Source organism: Sorex fumeus, unplaced genomic scaffold (genome assembly GCF_029834395.1).
Source record: "Sorex fumeus unplaced genomic scaffold, SorFum_2.1 ptg000046l, whole genome shotgun sequence".
Lineage (NCBI taxonomy): Eukaryota > Metazoa > Chordata > Mammalia > Eulipotyphla > Soricidae > Sorex > Sorex fumeus.
In genome coordinates, this window is record NW_026606103.1 from 12990694 (window position 1) to 13010735 (window position 20042).

Consider the following 20042-nt stretch of genomic DNA (forward strand, 5'->3'; position numbering starts at 1 on the left):
GGACTGAAGGTTAATTTCATGGCAGGGATTTTGAAGATAGAATGTAGTTTACAGTTGAAGGGATATTTTCCTCACCAGATCAATTAATTCTGTTCACACTTCTTTCATTGTGATCTTCTTCAGCATGAAATAGCCAGATCTGAGTTAGCCCCTTAATTTATATCTGACAATGGAGGATAAAAACATGTATAAAGAAGGAACATTAAACCCCCTAAGCAAAACCCCTTTGGATACAGACTGTGAAATAAGCATAGATCACCTGACTGTAATCAATGCAGAATTATTGGTGTGGATAAGATACCTTGAAACTAGGATTTTGTTGGACGCCCTCTTCCTGAGTCTCTAGCCCTGCGGTGTCTCCTGTCCTGTGTGCACACACATCTCTCTTCGAGAGCCAACAGGCATTAGGATGCTGTCTGGAGTACAAAACAGCAGAAGGAACTGTTTATTTTAAATACCTAAGTGGGAACCTGAAGAAATAGTATAGCACGTAGGACAATTACTGTGCACATGGTGAACCCAGGCTCCACTTCAGGTATCCTATGTGGCTCCCTGAGCACTGTCAGGAGTGATCTCTGAGCCAGGACTAAGCTCTGGGCACAACTGAGTGTGACTCCAAAACAAAACAAACAGTAAGAAATCGCCATTTATGTGAGAGGCTGAATCTGCACTCAGGGCAAGGCTTTCATTCTTGGTGGGGACTGGCTTGAGCCACTGCTTCTGGGGTCTCTTGAGAAACTGTTTTCTAAATCAGGCAGGTGTGGGGCTGCTTCCAGGGGGAAGTTCCCTAACAGCCCTGAGTAGGCATGCTCCAGCAGGCTGAATCATCAGTGTTTAAAGGTGTGTGCTTGGTGAGGAAGGGCTCTCTGAAAGGAGGCAGCAAAGACCTTCTGAGGAAGTAAAGAATCCTAATATAATCATGTATGAAAAAACATCAACGGCTAAGACCCAGAGACCATAAAAACCCTGTTCCCGGAAGCGCGTGGCCACTAATCTTATTATCTCCTTCTTACTTTGAAGAACCTGGCAGGCTACTGAGGGTGTCCTGCTCGCATGGTAGAGTCTGGCAAACTTCCCGTTGCATACTCAATATGCCAAATACCAGAAAAAATGATAGGTCTCATTCTCCTACCCCTGAAAGAGCACTGAATATGGCTCTTTTAAAATCTCAGGGCTAGAAAGGAGACATTACTGGTGCCTGCTCAAGGCAATCGACAAACAACAGGCTGATAGTGATCATGATCATGATGGTCCTGGTACCTGTAGAACCAGTGTCTGAAAGCCATTCTTTATTTTCAGTGACAAGATATTTGAAACTCAGGATCTTATAGATTCTCAGGGAATTAGACTACAACATAGTTTTTCAAAACTACTTACAACTCTAGTAATTGAGAAACAGTAGGAAAACAAATCTTCAGTGTTAAACATTTTAATTATTTGCACTTATTACTACTAATGAGGGCTGGAGCGATAGCACAGTGGGTACGGTGTTTGCCTTGAATGCGGGGGACCCAGGTTTGATTCCTCTGCCCCTCTAGGAGAGCCTGGCAAGCTACCGAGAGTATCTCGCCCGCACGGCATAGCCTGGCAAGCTGCCCGTGATGTATTCAATATGCCAAAAACAGTAACAACAAGCCTCACAATTTGTTGTGAGACATTACTAGTGCCGCTCGAGCAAATCGATGAACAACAGGAGGACAGTGCTATGGTGCTACTATTCAAGAAAACTTAAGCATAAAATGTGTTTCTTAAAATATTTAGTGAATTTAAATTTATATAAAATTACATTGTAGAGAGGTAAGGGACAGACTAGACATGACAAAAATCAGTGGCGGAGGTGTTTGGACACATTAGTGGAGATGGAAGTGAATAACATATACAACCAAAGCAGAAATATTAAAACAATTTGAGCTCAGTTGAGACACACCAAGAAGTGCTTGGGCTCCTCTTGGCTCTGTACTGAGGAGTCACTCTCGAATGCTCCAGTGAACGTACACTGTGCCGGGACCAAGCCTGTGAGTTTAGCCTACAGTGCTGCTAAACCCTGGGAGACATCTGGGGCCTCCTGGGGCCTTATTGCCTCAGAAGGTGCCTGTCTGCTGCCCCATACAGGACTGCCCCTCTGTGGGTGCTGCGCCTGGGCAGAGGCCCGGGGCACCTCGGCTATGTTCCCAAGGAAGGCTATGTTGGCTGCTGGGCCTGCAAGAGGACAGGATACAACCTGGCAGTGGTACGGGGCTGGATGTGTGTCTGGAAGCACATGGCCTTTGCACCTCTCAGTATGCATGTGCAACCACTGGACTGGTTCCTCTCTTGGGGTTGGGGAGACTACCCATATAATGCTCAGGAGATCTGGGGGCGCCATGAGCAATTCTTTATATTTCTAAAACATTTGGTACCATGATTTCTAATGCTATTGTATTGTGATAGGGTTCCATGGACAAAGTGTCCCTCTAGCACACCAGCACCTGAGTGCCCACTACCCTCTGCTATAGTGATAGGGGCCCATAGACACAGAGTCCTACACAGCAGCACCAGAGCACCCACTGCCCACTGTTCACTGTCCACTGCTGCAGAGATAGGGGACCATGGACACAGTGTCCTACACACCAGACCAGAGCGCCTGTCTGTCTGTCTGTCTGTCTGTCTGTCTATCTCTCCCCACCCCCTCTCATTTCCCTTTTAGGCAGTATGGTTTGCAATACTGTTACTGAAAGGGTATCATGCGTATCCCTTTACCTCCTTTCAGCACTGCCCACTGCTACAGCGGTAGCGGTCCATGGACACAGTGTCCCTCCACCACACCAGCACCAGAGGGCCCACTGCCCACCCCAGCCATGGCTCCAGTCCGCTCTCCCCAGCCAGTTCCTCTCCCCCAGATTCTCTTCCCCTGCCACTCAGGAAACTCCACTCAGTAAGTCAGTTCTTAGTTTTTATAGTGTCTGGCATTTATTATCTCCTTATTATGTCTCTTTATGTGCCACATATGAGGGATAGATCTATGCACACCTATGTAAACTTCATCAGTGGCAAGATTACAGCTGTCGAGGAACTGACCACAGGGTGATGGGGGCAGAATGGAAACACAACTGGGTGTGGGGATCGAAGAAATAATGGGTGAGGAGGAGGAGACCTAAAAAAGGTAGACAGAGGGAAGGCGGCAGCAGACCAGACACTGTTCCTGCGCATCGGTTCTTGGCAAGGAAAGCATGTTTTGAAGACTGAGGTGGAGAGCCTTTGCTCACCCAGAGCAGACCACAGCAGTGGGGCACTGTGGAGGCGTGGAGAGATGAAGATGCAGGGGCGAGGGGAGCAGAGATGAGGACATGAACATCAGTGGCTGCCATCCCACTGCTCTGTGTTCTCAAGAAGAGGCAGCAAGCTCTCCAGATGAAAGGGAGAGGAGGAAGTGGATGTGCCTCTTTTCTAAATGAGATACAGTTACAAAACCATGAGATACAGTTACAAAACTTTCATATTTGAGTTTCAGTCATACAATGATCGAACTCCCATCCCTCCAGCAGTGCACATTTTCCACCACCAATGTCCCCATTATTCCTCGAGCCTAGCCTCTCCCTTCCTCTTTGGCAGACAATTTCCCCCATACTCTCTCTCTCTCTCTAGTTCTGGGCATTATGGTTTAAAATATAAATACTGAGAGGCTATCACATTAGGTCCTTTATCTACTTTCAGCATCCCGGTCGACCTCTCCTGTTGGAGTACACGGAGCTTAGGTATATCAGCTTGTACCCATCACAGTGCTCCCGAGTCACTCCCATTACTTTGTCAGTCTGTAACCACTTCTATGCTCTCTTCCCCAACCAATCTGTAAGGTCTCATCCTTCTTAGACACTGAAGCTGTACTGTAAGTTAATATTGCCTTTCTCCTCTCCTTATGTCTTTTGAGCAGTTTACTTTAATGCAGTGTCCTTTTGTATCAATACAGGAAGACAATTAATTAATATTATGCTTTATAACTTAGGAATTGATTGGCTTTGAATATTATTCACTCCTGGACATCTGCCTTCTCAACTTAAGCCTCAGTTGCCCTCACTTCCTAGCACCCCAAGGGCAGGGTCCCGACGTGGGACTGGATGTAACCAGGGCAAGCCGGTAATTTATGTGCTACCCTGGCATCGCGATGGGCCAGGCCAAGGTGCCACGATTCTTAACTATAAGTTAAGAGTTTGATCATAGGCAAATGATGTCATGATCCAAAAGTAACGACAAGACTAGGGCCCTGCTGCTAGGAATAGGATAGATATCTGGCCTGAGCACTGCAGTCTGAGATCGAGATGGCCCGAGGAGAGCAATTCTATAAGCTCAAAGTATTTCTTACTGTGTCCATACGAAATGATTAATATTATGTATGCTTATATGTTGGTTGGACAAGGAGAGGAGAAACACATCCTAGAAGCAGTTTCCTGTGTGTCCTGACTATGTAAACACACAAAAAATAAAAAGCCGGCGGTCAGGCCGTTTCCCCACTCCAGGGAGGTCGATGGCGATGGTCAGGTGAAGGAAGGAAACGAGGCCAAGCTAGTTGGTCTTAGTAGCCGTTTATTACATGGAAGAGATGTATGTCATGGAGGCCTCAGGAATCCTCGAGCACGTGCGCCTTTGTTCTCTCCGCTTCTGTCCTCAGCCCCATCTTCCCAGGTTCTCTGATGCACGTGTCCCCCCAGAGAGCCCTGAAATCTCCCTTATATAGATCATAGTACCCCTAAAGGGCGCAATATAGTCATGTCATCAAAAGGAGTTACAGAAAGAACATTGAGGCCGCAAATATACATTGTTTCCTTACATCAGCAGGCCAGTAATCCTGGCGTCACCTTTTCACAAGCTGCAAGCACTTAGATTAGCACAACAAAGACCAGTCTGCTAGAGCTTGGAATCTACATCTCCAAAAAAGCAGTCTTGTCCAAGCTAGTCAGGACACACAGAAAACTGCTTCTAGGACGTGTTTCTCCTCTCCTTGTCCAAACAACATATAAGCATACATAATATTAATCATTTCGTATGGACACAGTAAGAAATACTTTGAGCTTATAGAATTGCTTTCCTCGGGCCATCTCGATCTCAGACTGCAGTGCTCAGGCCAGATATCTTTCCTATTCCTAGCAGCAGGGCCCTAGTCTTGTCGTTACTTTTGGATCATGACATCATTTGCCTATTATCAAACTCTTAACTTATAGTTAAGAATCGTGGCAACTTGGCCTGGCCCATCGCAATGCCAGGGTAGCACATAAATTACCGGCTTGCCCTGGTTACAACCAGTCCCACGTCGGGACTCTGATCTTGGGGTGCTAGGAAGTGAGGGCAACTGAGGCTTAAGTTGAGAAGGCAGATGCCCAGGAGTGAATAATATTCAAAGCCAATCAATTCCTAAGTTACGGAGCATATTAATTAATTGTCTTCCTGTATCTATACAAAAGGACATTGCATTAAAGTAAACTACTCAAAAGACATAAGGAGAGGAGAAAGGCAATATTAACTTACAGTACAGCTTCAGTGTCTAAGAAGGATGAGACCTTACAAATTGGTTGGGGAAGAGAGCATAGAAGTGGTTACAGACTGACAAAGTAATGGGAGTGACTCGGGAGCACTGTGATGGGTACAATCTGATAAACCTAAGCTCCGTGTACTCCAACACTCTCCAATCATCATTGACCTACTGATCTCTTCTCTATTCCAATTGCCTTCTCCCCCAGCTCAAAAGGCAGGTTTCAAACTGTGGAGCAATACTTCCTGGCCCTTGTGTCTACTCTCCTTGGGTGTCAGTCTTGACGGAGCACAGAACCTGAATAAGATGGTGCAAACAATGTGACAATGTAAGCATCGCCATCCCTGCACCAAGGGACACATACTTACCATGGCAAAGGGACTCCATGATGGAATTGAGGATCGGCAAATTGGAGATGTTCCTGGATCATGTCAGTGGGACCTATATCATCACAGGGTCCTTCAGCTGAAGGAGGCAGGAGACTTAGGTGAGCGAACAGATGCGGTGAGAGAGGAAGACTCAGATTTGTTCACTGAGTATGCCAGAAGGGGTACTGGGCTAGGAATGGGGGCAGCATCTGGAAGCTGGAATAGCCAAAGCGACCATGTGCCATACACCATCTAAAGGAATCAGAGGCTCCACCTCGATTTCAGACTTTCACTTCCAGCGACATCATAATGCATTTCCAGGGGCTGGAGCAATAGTATAGTGGATAGGGCATTAGCCTGGCATGTTGCCAATCCAGATTTGATTCCCACATCCCATATGGTCCCCGGAACACTGCCAGGAGTAATTCCTGAGTGCATGAGCCAGGAGTAACCCCTGTTCATCGCTGGGTGTGACCCAAACATCATAACACAGTTCCACTATGTTAGTCACCTACTTTGAGTTGAGCTGTCAGAGCTTCCCTGGTGCCTGAGAGCTGGGCTAATCTTGGAGAATGGGAATGTGACAATCATCCTTTTCCCTAAAAATCCCACCAGGAGTCCTTGTAACCTCCAACTCACTATCAGCCTCCGTCTCTCAAAGGACAGAGGAGTTTTTCAGCATTTCAGTTACCCCCATCTCACTCTGCCACTCTCTAGTACTCCCAAAGAACAAGAATTCTCAGCCCAGCTGAGCCTCAGCACTGCCTCAGCCCCCTACCCACCAGCAAGAAAAGCCTCCTCCTGTTTCCCTATGCCTCCTATCTTAATTTTTTCATCTCTCTCCCATAAATAAATACCCAACCCTGTTATTAAACACAAAAATTGTCAAATTCCCCCACCAATGCATGCAACACAGAGAGCAGAACCAATCACCAGCACAACTCCCCTTTCAGGATCCATTCATTCTCCATGAGTCAGTTTTCTCCCGACCTTCCAGATCAGCACTCACCCTTCCGTTGGCCTCTCTCTCCTTGTGTACATTCACTCACACACCTTCCTATCCCTTGGTTATCCATTCACCTTTGTCCATCTATCCATCCATTCTCCCATCATTCTCATAGAAATCCCCGATCAGTCAATATATCTTCCCTTTCCACCATCCAATGACAGACCCACCATCTTCCCTGTTACCCTCCCACCTGGCTTCCAGCACTCATCTTCCATCGCATTAATACCTTTAGACAACAAAAATACAGGAGAATATATTTAGTTCAGAGGTAAAAAGGTAAGTAAAAGAAAAAGAATTATTTTAGAGCTAAACCTGGAAAATAATGTGAAGAAAATTCAGTAGGGAGATGAAATTATAGGGAGAATTTATTTAGCTGATACCAAAATTCAAGCCCCTCAGGAAAGGAGAAAAATGATAAACTCAAAGAAAAAATGCACTATTTTGATGAATAAACAACAACTCAGGAACTTCGTAGACTCAAAACCAATCTTAAAAGAAGGACTAAAGGGGCTACTGTAAGACAAGACAAATCCCTACAAGCACAACAAACCTCTACAGAAAGATGGCAAAAAAACCCATACAATAATCTCTCTCAATGTCAATTAAGAGACACAGAGTGGCAAAATGAATTAAAAACCTGAACCAAACATTCTGCTACCTACAGGAAACATATCTGAACAGCCAGAGCAAACACAGACTCAAAGTCAAAAGATAGAAAATAATCCTTCAAGCAAACAACTCCCTCAAAGAATCCAGGGTGGCCATACTAATATCCAACAACAAAGATTTTAGGCTGAAAAAGATTATAGGGGACAACAAAGGCCATTTTTTTAATAATCAAGGAATATGTACAGCAGGAAGAAAATCATGCTCCTAAACATATAGGCATCCAATGAGGGACCACCAAAACACTTAAAACAACTTCTAAGAAACTTTAAGGAGGAAATTGGTAGAAAAACAATAGTAGTTGGAGAATTCAACACCATCTTATCACCTCTGGATAGATCAACAAGATTAAAACTCAGAAGGAAGACATGGAAGAATGCCTTTGGAGGAAGAATGGCTTTGAAGAATGGCTTTGAAGGAAGAAATGGAAGAGAGAGAGAGCTAATAGATGTATACAGGCCTTTCCATCCCCCAAAATGTGAATGCACATTCTTTTGTGCAAATGTACACATGGAACATTTTTCAAGATAGACTATGTGCTGGGTCCCAAAACATACCTCAATAGAATCAGGAAGATAGAAATTGTATCCACTAACTTTTCAGACTGATGCATTGATGTCTTACAGAAAACCCTCATAAAGTTGTGTGGACACTAAATCATATACAGCATGAGGCTGGGAGAATTGTCTGGAGATATTGCGTGTTCATAAGGATCTTGGGTCAGAGAGATTGTTGGGTCAAAGTGCTGAGCATATGTTCTGCATGCAGGAGTAAAGGTCACTATCCAACACTGCAGGTCCCCTTAAAGCGAAAGGAGTGAAACCCTCACCCCCAGAGTCAGAAATTTCCCTGAAATTTCTGAGAAATGGTCAAAACACACAGAGAAACACATACAGAGAAATGTTGTCTATAAAATCATAAAAAACACAGAAGAAAAGTTAGGGGTTATATTCTGGGATTTCAACATTAGGGATCTGTTCAGACACATCTCCAATGGGGAGGGAAAAGCAATCAAGAATACATGAATGGTGCGAGTTTCCAAATAAAGGAGTGGGCACACATGTGGGACTCAAGTGTTTGGTGGTCGAGAGCCACCTTTCAGGCTAGATGACAGCAAGAGATGGACAAAGGATTGCGGGAACAGGGGAACTGGGCCCCAGACTTGTCAGTAGCCAGTTTATTTCTCTCTCCTCCCAAATGTAGTCTCATCTCTCTCCGTACTGCACAACCATCGTTGTACTTTTGCTCATAGTCCCAGTCATCATACTTCCATCATCCTAGTTTCCTCATAGATCTCAAAGTCCTCTACTTCCAGTCATCATCCTTGGATTCCTTGTCATCCTCCTAGTCCCCTCTTTCCCCTTACAGTATAAAGTAAGTTAAGTAAAAGCCCTCCCGTTGATCATCGATTTGCTCGAGCGGGCCCAGTAACGTCTCCATTGGAGACTTTGTTGTTACTGTGTTTGGCATATCGAATACTCTCGGTAGCTTGCCGGGCTCTCCGAGAAGGGCAGAGGGAATTGAACTCGGGTTGGCCATGTTGGCCGCTTGTGAGGCGAACGCCCGACCCGCTGTGCTATCGCTCCAGCCACTCACTCACTAAATGACTAATCCATTATTGTGAATAACTTTATGAAAATAAAATTTAAAAAATTATTTTGCATACCAAAAAAAAAAAACCCATTCCTGACAGGAACTACCTGTGATTTTGAACTCTCTCCAAATAGGCAAAAAGTAACAGAGCACCAAAGGCAATATAGATGCTGAACTATCAGGGATAAAGAAAACTTTAGGTTCAGGACACCATGCTCAGTTCCAGAAGTCGAGACGGGACAGAGAAGGAAAGATTAAGGACCTTGCTGTTTGTCTTAGTGTAAAGAAAACACCAAGAGAGGACAAATGTTCTCTGGATAACAAAAATATTTACATCGCTAATACAGTTATCAGAATCTTCGTGCTTGGGTTGCATTACACAGTGCATAAAATCTCTATTCTACAATCCCAAATTTGGGGTTCTCTGCCAGCAGTGAGAGGGTTTTTCCCAGGCTTGCGTTCTCAATAAAATTCTTTGAGAACCTCACTTGAAGTCTGCGTATCTGCTGTTAGCTAGCACAAGGGAGTAGAAAGAAGCTCATTGTTCATCAACCATTGAAGGAATTGCCAGATGTAGCCCTTCTGCACATGGAATATGACTCTGTAGTTAACGTTTGAACTGTGGACAATGAGCTGATGTAGGTGGACCAGGAAAAGCTGTTCTCAGTGAAAGAGGCCACAGAACCACAGAACGCTAGATGGCCAGAGTGTGGGAAACTAGAGGAAGAAAGGAATGTGGGGTTAAAGACTCAAGGATCAATGGGGAGAGAGAGGGTGATGGCTGAGTGGAGGAGGTTATGGACACCTTCTGAGGATACGAACTCTATTTTAAAGTGTGGTGAAATTGTTTTAAAAGGTATTTTGGAGCTGAAGAAGCAGTACAGATGATGGGGCAGTTGCTTTGAACATGGCCAACCTGGATTTGATTCCTGGCACTCCATATGGTCCCCTGAGCCCAGAAAGGAGTACTTCCTGGGCAGAGCCAGAGTAAGCTCCAGGAACCATTTTGTGTGACACTAAAACAAATCAAATTGAATGTTGAGAATTGGGAAAATTGTATACACATTAAGGTGCTTGTGTTGCATGTGCACAGCCCTCGTTCTACTGATGTCTAGCACCACGTTGTCCCCTGAGCTATACCAGGAGTGAGTCCTAGGACATGGAGCTCTGTAGAGCAGTCACTGTTGGGTGTGACCCACGAACTCAGGGAAGAAATAGAAAGAGTCTGTCTCCCACATCTGTGAGAGCTCCTTTGTGTTGCTCTCTCCCATGCTGTGATTTTTCCCAGCGTGATGCCCTCAATCTTTGATGTGCTTTTTGATGCATTCCAAGGAAAAGGCAGCAAACGTGAGCCACGCCTATGTCCACAGAATTGGGTGGGTCTGGTGAAACTGAGCACATCTCCCAATGGGTGGGGAGGACTCCTCCCTGCTACAGGGAGCACAATGTCTCACAGGACCCAACCCCTGTAACGCCCTTACCTGTTTTCATCTCAGGATTGTCCAAGGAGCATGAGTGACAGGAGATACCAAGAGTGTTTTCAATGAAATGAAATTTATTAACTATTTACACAATGACACAAAGGGGCTGCTCCAGCACAACCCCACCACTGGGCCCGCCAAACAATACACAAAAGTCCTAGCTGGATGAAGATCAGGTGGAAGACAAGGCTGCTAGGGGCAGCCAGGCCCAGGAGGGAGCCCCCTGGTGTCCTACTGGATGCTGTACCCATCCTCTACTGTACTCCTCTGGGCTACAGCAGGCTGGAACCTTCTCTTTGGGGGCAGGGAAGGGCCCACCAGCTCCACAGTCAAGGCTGAGCCCCCAGACACCATGGGGTGCTCCCCAGGGAAGGGGGTCTTCTCAGTAGTGCCCAGTCCTGCTCTCCCACATAGAGGACGCTTCCTGGAAGGGGCAGTAGCAGGGGCAGCAGGATTGCAGGCCCTTCTTTGAGTGGGTTGGGTCCGAGAAGCCCCCCAGGCCCTCGGGCAGCGGGGGCCAGTGTCTGAGCCAGGGCTCTTGGGGAAACCCCAGGGCAGAAGGCTGTGTTGAGAGGCCTGGAGGAAGGCCAGGCTGGGCAGCTCCTCCTCCTCCTCACTGGAGCCCTCTGCTGCCCCATGTGGCCCCTGGCCAGGAGGGGCCTCTCCCAGCATGAGGGAGACCCTGCTGTCCAGAGTAGGGGCAGCGAGGCCGGGACAGGGGGCCTGTTCTGCCTGAAGAGATGGAGATTCCAGGCTCCCCAAAGAGAGGACAGAGGCTCGAGGTGCCATCCCAGTGGCCTCAGCCTGCACAGGACTTGAGGCGTGTCCAAAGTCAGTCTCAGGGGGGCAGGATTCAGCGCTGGCCCCTGGCTTATGGCCCCAGGTAGGGGTTGGTTTGCAGTGACCTGCTGCACTCTCAGATGGACTTGAGTCCTTTGGAGTCAGCTGGTGTTGGGGACAAGCCTTCTGGACCTCCGTGTCCGGCGCAGTCCGTAGACGCTTTTCCACAATCTGAAGGGAGGAAGGACAGTGTGGGCATGTGGGGGTGCAGGGTGGGACAGAGAGTGACCGCGACTCCTCCCAGAGTAGAAAACCCAGATCTCTGTCCCACTAAGGGCCCTTACCCCCGCCAACCCTTCTCTCACCCCATATTCATGTCCTCATCTTCCCTGAGGACTCAGAGGGTGGCCCCTGGCCATGGCCTGGGCAGGGAGGGCACCAAGTGACTAGGCCCCAGTGCTGGGCGCCCCTCCCTGACTCATGACCCACCTGCTGCTCTAAGTGCCCTGGGTCCTGTCCCCTGTGTCCCCTTCAGGTTCTCTTTTCCAGCAATCACATGCAAAATGCCTCCTGTTTGCCGTGAGCCGCTAACCATTGCCTCACAGGAAACCCTCACATTATTCCCCTGGGTCCTGCATGGACCCCAGAGACCTATGTGCCTCACCTGTGTGGGGGTGAGTCCTTCCTCCTCCTCGAGCTCCTCAGCCAGGTCCAGGAGATCCAGCTGGGATTCTGGGGAGAGCAGGTGCGTCAGGAAGCTGGGGTTAATGACTGCCTCTACCTGGGAGGGGGAAGCAGGTGTGAGGGTTCTCGTAAGGACTAGGAAGGAATTAAGATGCAAACACACCCGTTCTCAGCACAGTGCAGGGTCTTGCACTGTTGCATAAAGTCTCTGTCATGTACACACTTGACACAAATTCACACACTCTTCCACCTCTAGGCACATGTACATGTATCCCCACGTTTCTGCGCAGAGCCCACACAGTGCACACAGATGGAGACACACAGAGATGTTTACACATTGACCAAACCCAGAAATTCACAAACTAGGGCCATGTTTGTACACAGGGAGACACATATGCACACATGTACACAAACACAAGTAGAAATATGTCACTACCAAGCCCTGGACAGAAGCAACCCTGCGCCCTCCCCACCCTACAGCAGCGCCCAAAGCCCACCTTGGTGACAAAGGCCTCCTGGGAGCACAGCTCATACACATAGCTCAGGAGCCCCACATCAGGGCAGGTCCCGGTTTCCTCCTGCTGCTCCTTCCTGCCTGCTGCACTTAGGCCAAGCGGCGCCCTGCAGACTGTGTCAGGAGCCTTTAGCAGCTCGTCCATGATATCCATGTTCTCCTGCACGGTCTCAGGGGGGATCTCCTTGGGGGCCTTGGTTTGGGGGGCCCGCTGTGGTGTGTGCGTCTTGGGGCAGGCTGCCCGAGCACGGGGTCTGGATTTCTTAGGGACACAGGCTGAGGAGGAAGAAGGAGAGAGGGACGTGAGGGGACCCCGCGTCCATTGCCCGCAGACACACAGCACTGAGCACAGAAATGGGGACGGATACCTGTGGGCTGGGTCAGGTCAGGTGTGTGTCTACATCTGTGTGTACTAGAATCCCATACTGCGTGAAGGATGAGGGGGCGCTCAAAAGGAATAGGGGTCAACCGTGTCCCCAGGTTCTCCAACCCCACTTCAAAGGTGAGTCTGACGCCCTCAGGCAACGTGCTGTGTTCAGAGAGAGGGAGAAACCCAGGAACAGGGGGCCACTGAGCATAGGCCTGGGTGTCCCCGGGAGAGTGAAGGCTCCCTGGCAGGGCAGGAACCCTAGCACCTTCCTGGGCCTATGAAAATTAGCTGGGGAACAGGGTCGGTACCTGGCTGCTGGCCTAGCGATGGGCCTGGAGCCCCCTGAGGCTCAGGCCTGGGTGGGGCAGTGGTTGGCAGGCCCTGTACTCCATTCATCCACTGCAGCTTCTGCACTTCCATCTCTTCCTCAGCCTCAAACTCCATGAACCTGGTATGGGGAGCACAGACCCCATTGAGTTGGGCTGGCCTGGACCACACTGGATGAGGTAGGGACAGGGAACACTCACGGCCAAGCCCTCAGGAGGGTGGAGAATGGGTGGGCACAGACCCCAGCACCCCCAGTGATTCCCCACATCAGCCTTTTGAGGGTCACAGAAAATAAGGGACTGTGACCCTCAGACTGTGGTCAGGAGCCCCAGAGTGGGGTGGGGAGAAGTGTCCCGGCCCCAGGAGGGACAAGCTTCCGCAGGGGAAGGGCCTCACGGGGATGCCAAGGACCCCTTGGCCATCTGGGAGCAGCCCCTAAAGGCCGGTCCCGCAGCCAGCCCCAACCCCCACTCTCTGCCCAGGACTGACTTACTTGGCAGCCATGTTGTAGTAGATCATGCGGTCAAAATTGCTCGTGCCCTCCCATTCCCGCAGGGCCCGCGCAGGCCGTCCTCCAGGCTCATGGTGGGCTTCAGGCGGGCCAGGGTGCGCAGCACCGGGCTGCAAGGACAGGCTCGGTCAGGGTCTGTATCTGCCAGGAGCCCCCGCTGCCCTACACCCATGCCTAGACCCCCGATGGCGGCCTGGTCTCCCCGCGCTGAGTTGACTCTGCCTCCCACATCGCAGCTCAGTGGCCATGCTGGTGTGATCCCTCAGCTCTGGGGATAGGTCATGAGATTCCAAGGCCGAGCAGTCCTGGCCTGTCTGAACCCTGTTGCATCTGTGCTGTGTCTGGTCTTAGGAACAGAATGTCTGTCCTACAGACCACAGGTCGGGACCAACCCTGATGAGGGGACTGAGTTGAAGCTTTAGGGCATGACTGGTCACTATGGGATTTGAGCCGAAACCCCGGGATGGCATTCCTGAGGTCATGCTGTCATGGATCCTACCATGGGGGTCACCCCAGTCCCTTCCTGTGAAGCTCCCATTAAGTCTAGGACACCCGAGGGACTTACATGAGGAAGCAGGAAACGGCCTCAGTGTCCGGAGTCTGAGCAAGGTACCTCTGGGTCAGGGCCTTGAAGCGCTGCCAGCGCCGAAAGTTCTCATAGACACTACTGGGGCTGCTGGAGGTTTCAGGTGATGCCTGGTTCCGGGTGGTGGCAGGACCACTCTCCCCACAAACCCACTGGGGCAGTGGTCCACCACTGGATGGGAGGATGATGGGAATCCCCTGGGACACTGGCAGTGGAGCCTGAAGAGGATAGTCTCCTGTCTCAGCCTGGGTGACAGTAGTAGCTTGGGTAGGCAATACGGTCTCCATCACAGATGACACCAGGTAGATGGGTGCAGGATGCCCATTCACAGCAGATGGAACTTCTGGGCCCCCCCAGTTGAGTGAAGCTTGTGTCAGGGTGACAGGCTGGTTCTGGTCTGATTCCACAAGCCCCACCTCAGGGCTGACCTGCATGATGACCTTGCAAGGTTCAGGAACGCGGGGACCATGGCTGGCCGCTCCTGCCACCACAGGCATCATGGGGAAAGGTGACAGCACCAGAGGGTTGCCAGGAGCGATGGCCGAGGTCACCAGAGGGGGCATCTGGATCGGCTCCCAGGGTGGTGGCTGGGGGAGCCCTGGATTGAGAAAGGGCAAGACCCGGAATGCAGAGCCGGAGACCCCGAGGTTCATGGTCATCTCTGGGAGCAGCACAGGAGACACTGTGGAGAGGAGGGAGGGGAGTGAGAGGGAGACGGTGTAGGGGGGAGCAAGGCCTCACTGGCCCAACCATCTCTAGAGCAGGCCCTTTGAAAGGAATGAGGTGGTGTGCCCTGTCTCAGCCCTGAGTCCCGGGCAAAGGCCATCCCTCCCCTCCAGCTGGGTTATACTTCGTGGAGATCCTAAGGCTAGGGTTCTTGTGTTCTGGGAGAGTTCCATCAGGGATGGCAGCAGGTGTGGAAATGGCCAGAGATTTCACCAGTCAGACACTTGGGGATGTTTCCAGAGTTCTAGAGCTGCTGATCGTGTTAGATTGAAAATTGTTAACAACTTCTAAATAATCTAAGACTTTATCCCAGAGGCAGATACAGGATAATAAACATCAGGCATAAACCAGGTGCCAGGAAAGAAAATTATCTGCAACCATCATTACACAGGAGGAATTGACGCAGAGACTCGCCCTAGAGACGTCCCAGAGCCTGTGCGCATCATGCTCAGGACAGAGGCCCTGATGTCTCCAACTGCTCTGACGATGCTCTTTCTGCCTCAGTACACTCACCTCTCCTCAAGGAACAGACCTTCACAGACTTTTCTCAGCAAAAGCCCACATATCACACACACACACACACACACACACACACACACACAGAAACACACACTCATTCTCATAAAATCACACATAGACTCACACATCAATTTATCCCTTGTCTGTGAAGGAAGTATGCAATTCTCAATCAATCTTCACCTCAGAGCTGAAATGCTTGCTGGGGCGGCACCATGAGATGCCAGACCATGGAAGAACAAACTTCACCAAAAGGAGAACAATCCAGAACAACTCAGGAAGCTGAGTCGTAACTACACTGAAGTCACCTGTCTCCCAACCTGCTGACCCAAGACAGCTGCTGGGCTCAGCCAGCAGAGAGTTTAAGTCTGCAGAAGTGTCAGGCTCTGACTGTGGCAGTTAGTCACTTGCAGCCCAGCTCTGGGGAGGACGCATCATGGCAGAAATACACACAGACAGCCTCACTCAACAAGGTTCAGGCTGGACCATCTGGGCTGAGCTGTCCACATCAGGTTGAGCTCAGCCCAAGTCTAATTACTTCTAAACTTATTCTAGAGCACAGGAGGGGACATGGACTCAGCATGCCTGGGTCTTCCCTGTGCCTCCACAAAACAGTCCCTCCAGACACATGACAAATGGCCTTGTTCCCCCATACACCAGCGGGACACTCACATATAAAGCAGCCATATGCCTGCTGCCTCCCTCTGTCCATACCAATGACCTTCCCCCAGTTAATTTGACACACCTCCAAGGATGCCCTCCCAGACCCCTCAGGTTCTCCTGGGCTCCCTTTGCTGTACAGGTGAGCTATCTATGGAGCCCAGGTCTTTCTCCTCTTTCACCCACTCAAAACGTGGTGTTCCCAGTCAGGGTGACTATGAACCCAAATGATTTCAGGGTGGCAGAGACTTTCTCACATACACAGACACCCTCACAGGCTTACCTCCTCCTGACGCCATCGCCATTGATGAGGCCAGAGGCCACTGCAGTTTATCAGCCATGACAACGGCAAAAATCAGGACCAGGATCAGAGAGTGAACTGCTCACGCAGACGTTCAGGATCCCAGTGGGTGAGGGTGAAGTTTGAATTCAAACCTCAGAATCTTGGGCCCAAGACATTCTGCAGTGGGGGAGGGGAGGGCCAGGAGGGCCTGGCTGGGGAAACATTCCATGAAGGGCTCTGATTGGACAGCCAGAACCAGAACTTTCCTTCAAACTGCTCAGAGGCAGAGCAGCTCACATGGCCTCTTCCAGCCACTTAGACAAAGTTTCCCGATTCTCAGCACACAGGTTGGCTTGGTCTTCGCTGTATCTCAATACTTTATCCACCAGTCTAGTTGTGTGCCCCTCAAATCTCTCTCCTTCCTCTCTTCCTGTGGACCTCCTTCAATAGAGTCTACGCTTTCTTTGCAATATTCAGTCATTTGTGACTTGTGAACCCATGGAGGTCAAAAATTAAAAGGAGTTTTCCCAAGCAAATGCAGTGGGTTTTGCTTTTTTGTTTCTTTGTTTTGCTGATCCTTCATTAGGGTCCAATCCCTAGGACTGAAAGTAATGTAGATTTGTCTAACATGTTTGACTAGCTTTTTCAAAGTTTCTTTCTACTGGAAGCTCTTATCCTTCCTGGAATAGCCATGAAGTTTCATGTTAAAACAGCTACGAATCTCAAACTTACTTCTTTGCATTTGCAATACATTTTATGTATGATTTGCCTCCAAAATATAATGTTGAATTGAGGAATATCTTTAGTGGTTCAAAGCTAAGTTTTGCCAGAGGCTCAATGATGTGTTTTTAATGCATGGCTGGGTGTTCCCTTCAACTTCGCCTTGTAATACAATGCTCTCTCCCACACTAAACTGGTTTTCTGTTGTCAACATATTTCTAGACATGTACTATGAACTGAAATCCCTAAGGATCTCATTTTTATGAACTCATAACTGATTTCCACTCTGGTTAAAAGTACATGTACGTTCTACCAGCTGGCATGTGTATTGATTTCTTTATATTGGTCAAACAGCTTCTGTCTTGTTCAGGAGACTCCATCCCCACAGCATGAACTTCTGCAGTCCCTAACTGAATCCTTATTATGCCTGAAAAGCCACCAATCTCGTGCATGACTGGCCGACATTTGCACCACTGCAGCCTGTAGGTGCGCGCGCATTGGGGCTGTCCTGGCTCAGTTCTAAGCAGTTAGAGGTAACGGACACGCACGCGCACCTGCATCTCTCGCGGGGTCTGCAACTGCCAATGTCCTACAAGCTATGGGTGTAATGATTCCTCTTTGGGATAGTAGCACCCATGCCTATGTCGGGCTCAACAGAGGGGTATGTGGCACTGTCCAGCTGTCTCGGGGGCGCGTCTCCCCCAGGCTGTGGCAGCGCCGCACGCCTGCGCCAGATCAGTTCCGGATCTGGACGCTCAGAGCTAGGGTGGTAAAGGACTCCTGGGACCATTCAGACTGCTACTTGGGGTCGGAGCGAATGTGCAGCAGGGTAGGACCATTGCCTTGCCTATGGCCAAACTGGCTTCCATCCTCTTCATCCCAGATGGTACCCTGAGTACCGTCAGAGTAATTCCTGAGTGCAAAGGAATTCCTCAGCACAGCCAGTGTAGCTTCAAACCAAAACAAAAGAATCCCAAAATACAACAGCAATAAAACAGCAGGAGCAAACAAAGCCCTACTACCATGTGGACCTTTTGTGTAGGATGCAAAAGCAAACACAAAGTTTTTCCTTATTGAAAACTTTAGCCCTGGAACATGAAAAAAGTCAGGTCACTCCTAAATGGGGAAAATGGGAAGCTCTGACATACATAGAAAATACATACATAGAAAAGCTTCACCTTTGTTTCCCGAAACGTTTTAGAAACCAAAAATTAGGTTCCATCACTATTTCTTCGTCAATAATTGAAACAGTTTTCTTGACTTAAAATTTTGAAACAATCATAATCTGACATCCAATTGTTGTGCAATTGGTAGCCTGTTTGGCAAGAGATGCAAGAATTAAGCAAATATCGACTGGGATATGTAAGGTTCAGTTGAGCTTACAAAATTGACAGTGAAACTATGTTTTTGTATATTGTAATGCCTTAAAAACCTCTTAAATGTGTGTTCATCATCTGCAGTATTTTTGGACACAGACACAGGCACTTCATTTATAGAGAACAGGTCCAGCCCATAAATAAATATATAAATATATAAATATTACATATATTACATTTATATATTATATAAATATGTATTATATTTATATATTTCAGAGAGTCCGATAATCTACTGAGAGTATCCTGCCCACACTGCATCTTAGGCTATTCATCTTTGGATATTTTTTTCTTGTCAATTTTGTTTATTCTTCCAGAACCAACTGGTGAATTGGCTAATTATTCCTTTCATTTGAGAATTTTCTTATTTCTTATTTTTAATTTTATTTTTATAAATTAGTTCACAATATTTGATTAGATTTTATATTTGATCGCGAATCCCAGCACCATTACACATTCCCACTACCACATTTCGGATGTTTTCACCCCAAACCCCAACCCCTGCCCCATAGCAGAACCAAAATAATTTATTTTGCATTATTTGTTATGAATAAAGGTAAAAAAATGCTAAAAATGCTCCAAAATGTTTCTTTAGAGAAAAGTGTGTGAAGATTGTTGTATTTCACGCAGGAACCACTAAACCCTTTTATAAGAGATTATGAGCCTGTTGTTAAAGGTTCAGCCCTTTGTGCATAGATATTGGGCTGGAGCGATAGCACAGCGGTAGGGCGTTTGCCTTGCATGTGGCTGACCCGGGTTCAATTCCTTCGTCCCTCTCAAAGGCCCTGAAAGCTACTGAGAGTATTTTGCCCGCAAGGCAAAGCCTGGCAAGCTACCCGTGATTTATTCGATATGCCAAAGAAAGTAACAACAAGTCACAAAATGGAGACGTTACTGGGCTGCTCAAGCAAATCCATGAACAATGGGAGGACAGGAACAGAGATATACATATATATATATATATATATATATATATGTCTAAGATGGTTAAAATAATAAGCCTGTGTGCATAGTTTGAGTCATGTGAAAGCTAGAGAGAATTTTTCTCATTGCAAACCATCACTACTTCAGTCGGTAGCATTTCAAGTCCTCCTAAATGAGGATGATGGTCTAAGGTTAATCTTTGCAGGTCATATGTGCCTTCCCTGTTAACAAATAATTAATAACCAACAGTTCTAACCACTGCTTTTTGGGGGGGAACAGTATTTATTATTACAGTCAATGCATTTCATCTCACCAAAATGCCCAAGACATTCCACCACTATCCATGTGCTACTTCCAGCTTCACCTCTTGTTTTATCCAACTCCTCCCCCAAGTGCATGGTAATCTCAGGCTTGGAATTCAAGGTTAAGGGGTTGCCATGTTTGA

At 48.1% G+C, this 20042-nt stretch overlaps 1 pseudogene; it reads right to left on the reverse strand.

The window, feature by feature from the left end:
• Window positions 1–12079: 12079 nt before the first annotated feature.
• Window positions 12080–16321, reverse strand: LOC130031238 (NUT family member 2G-like; annotated as a pseudogene).
• Between the last annotated feature and the right edge of the window lie 3721 nt (window positions 16322–20042).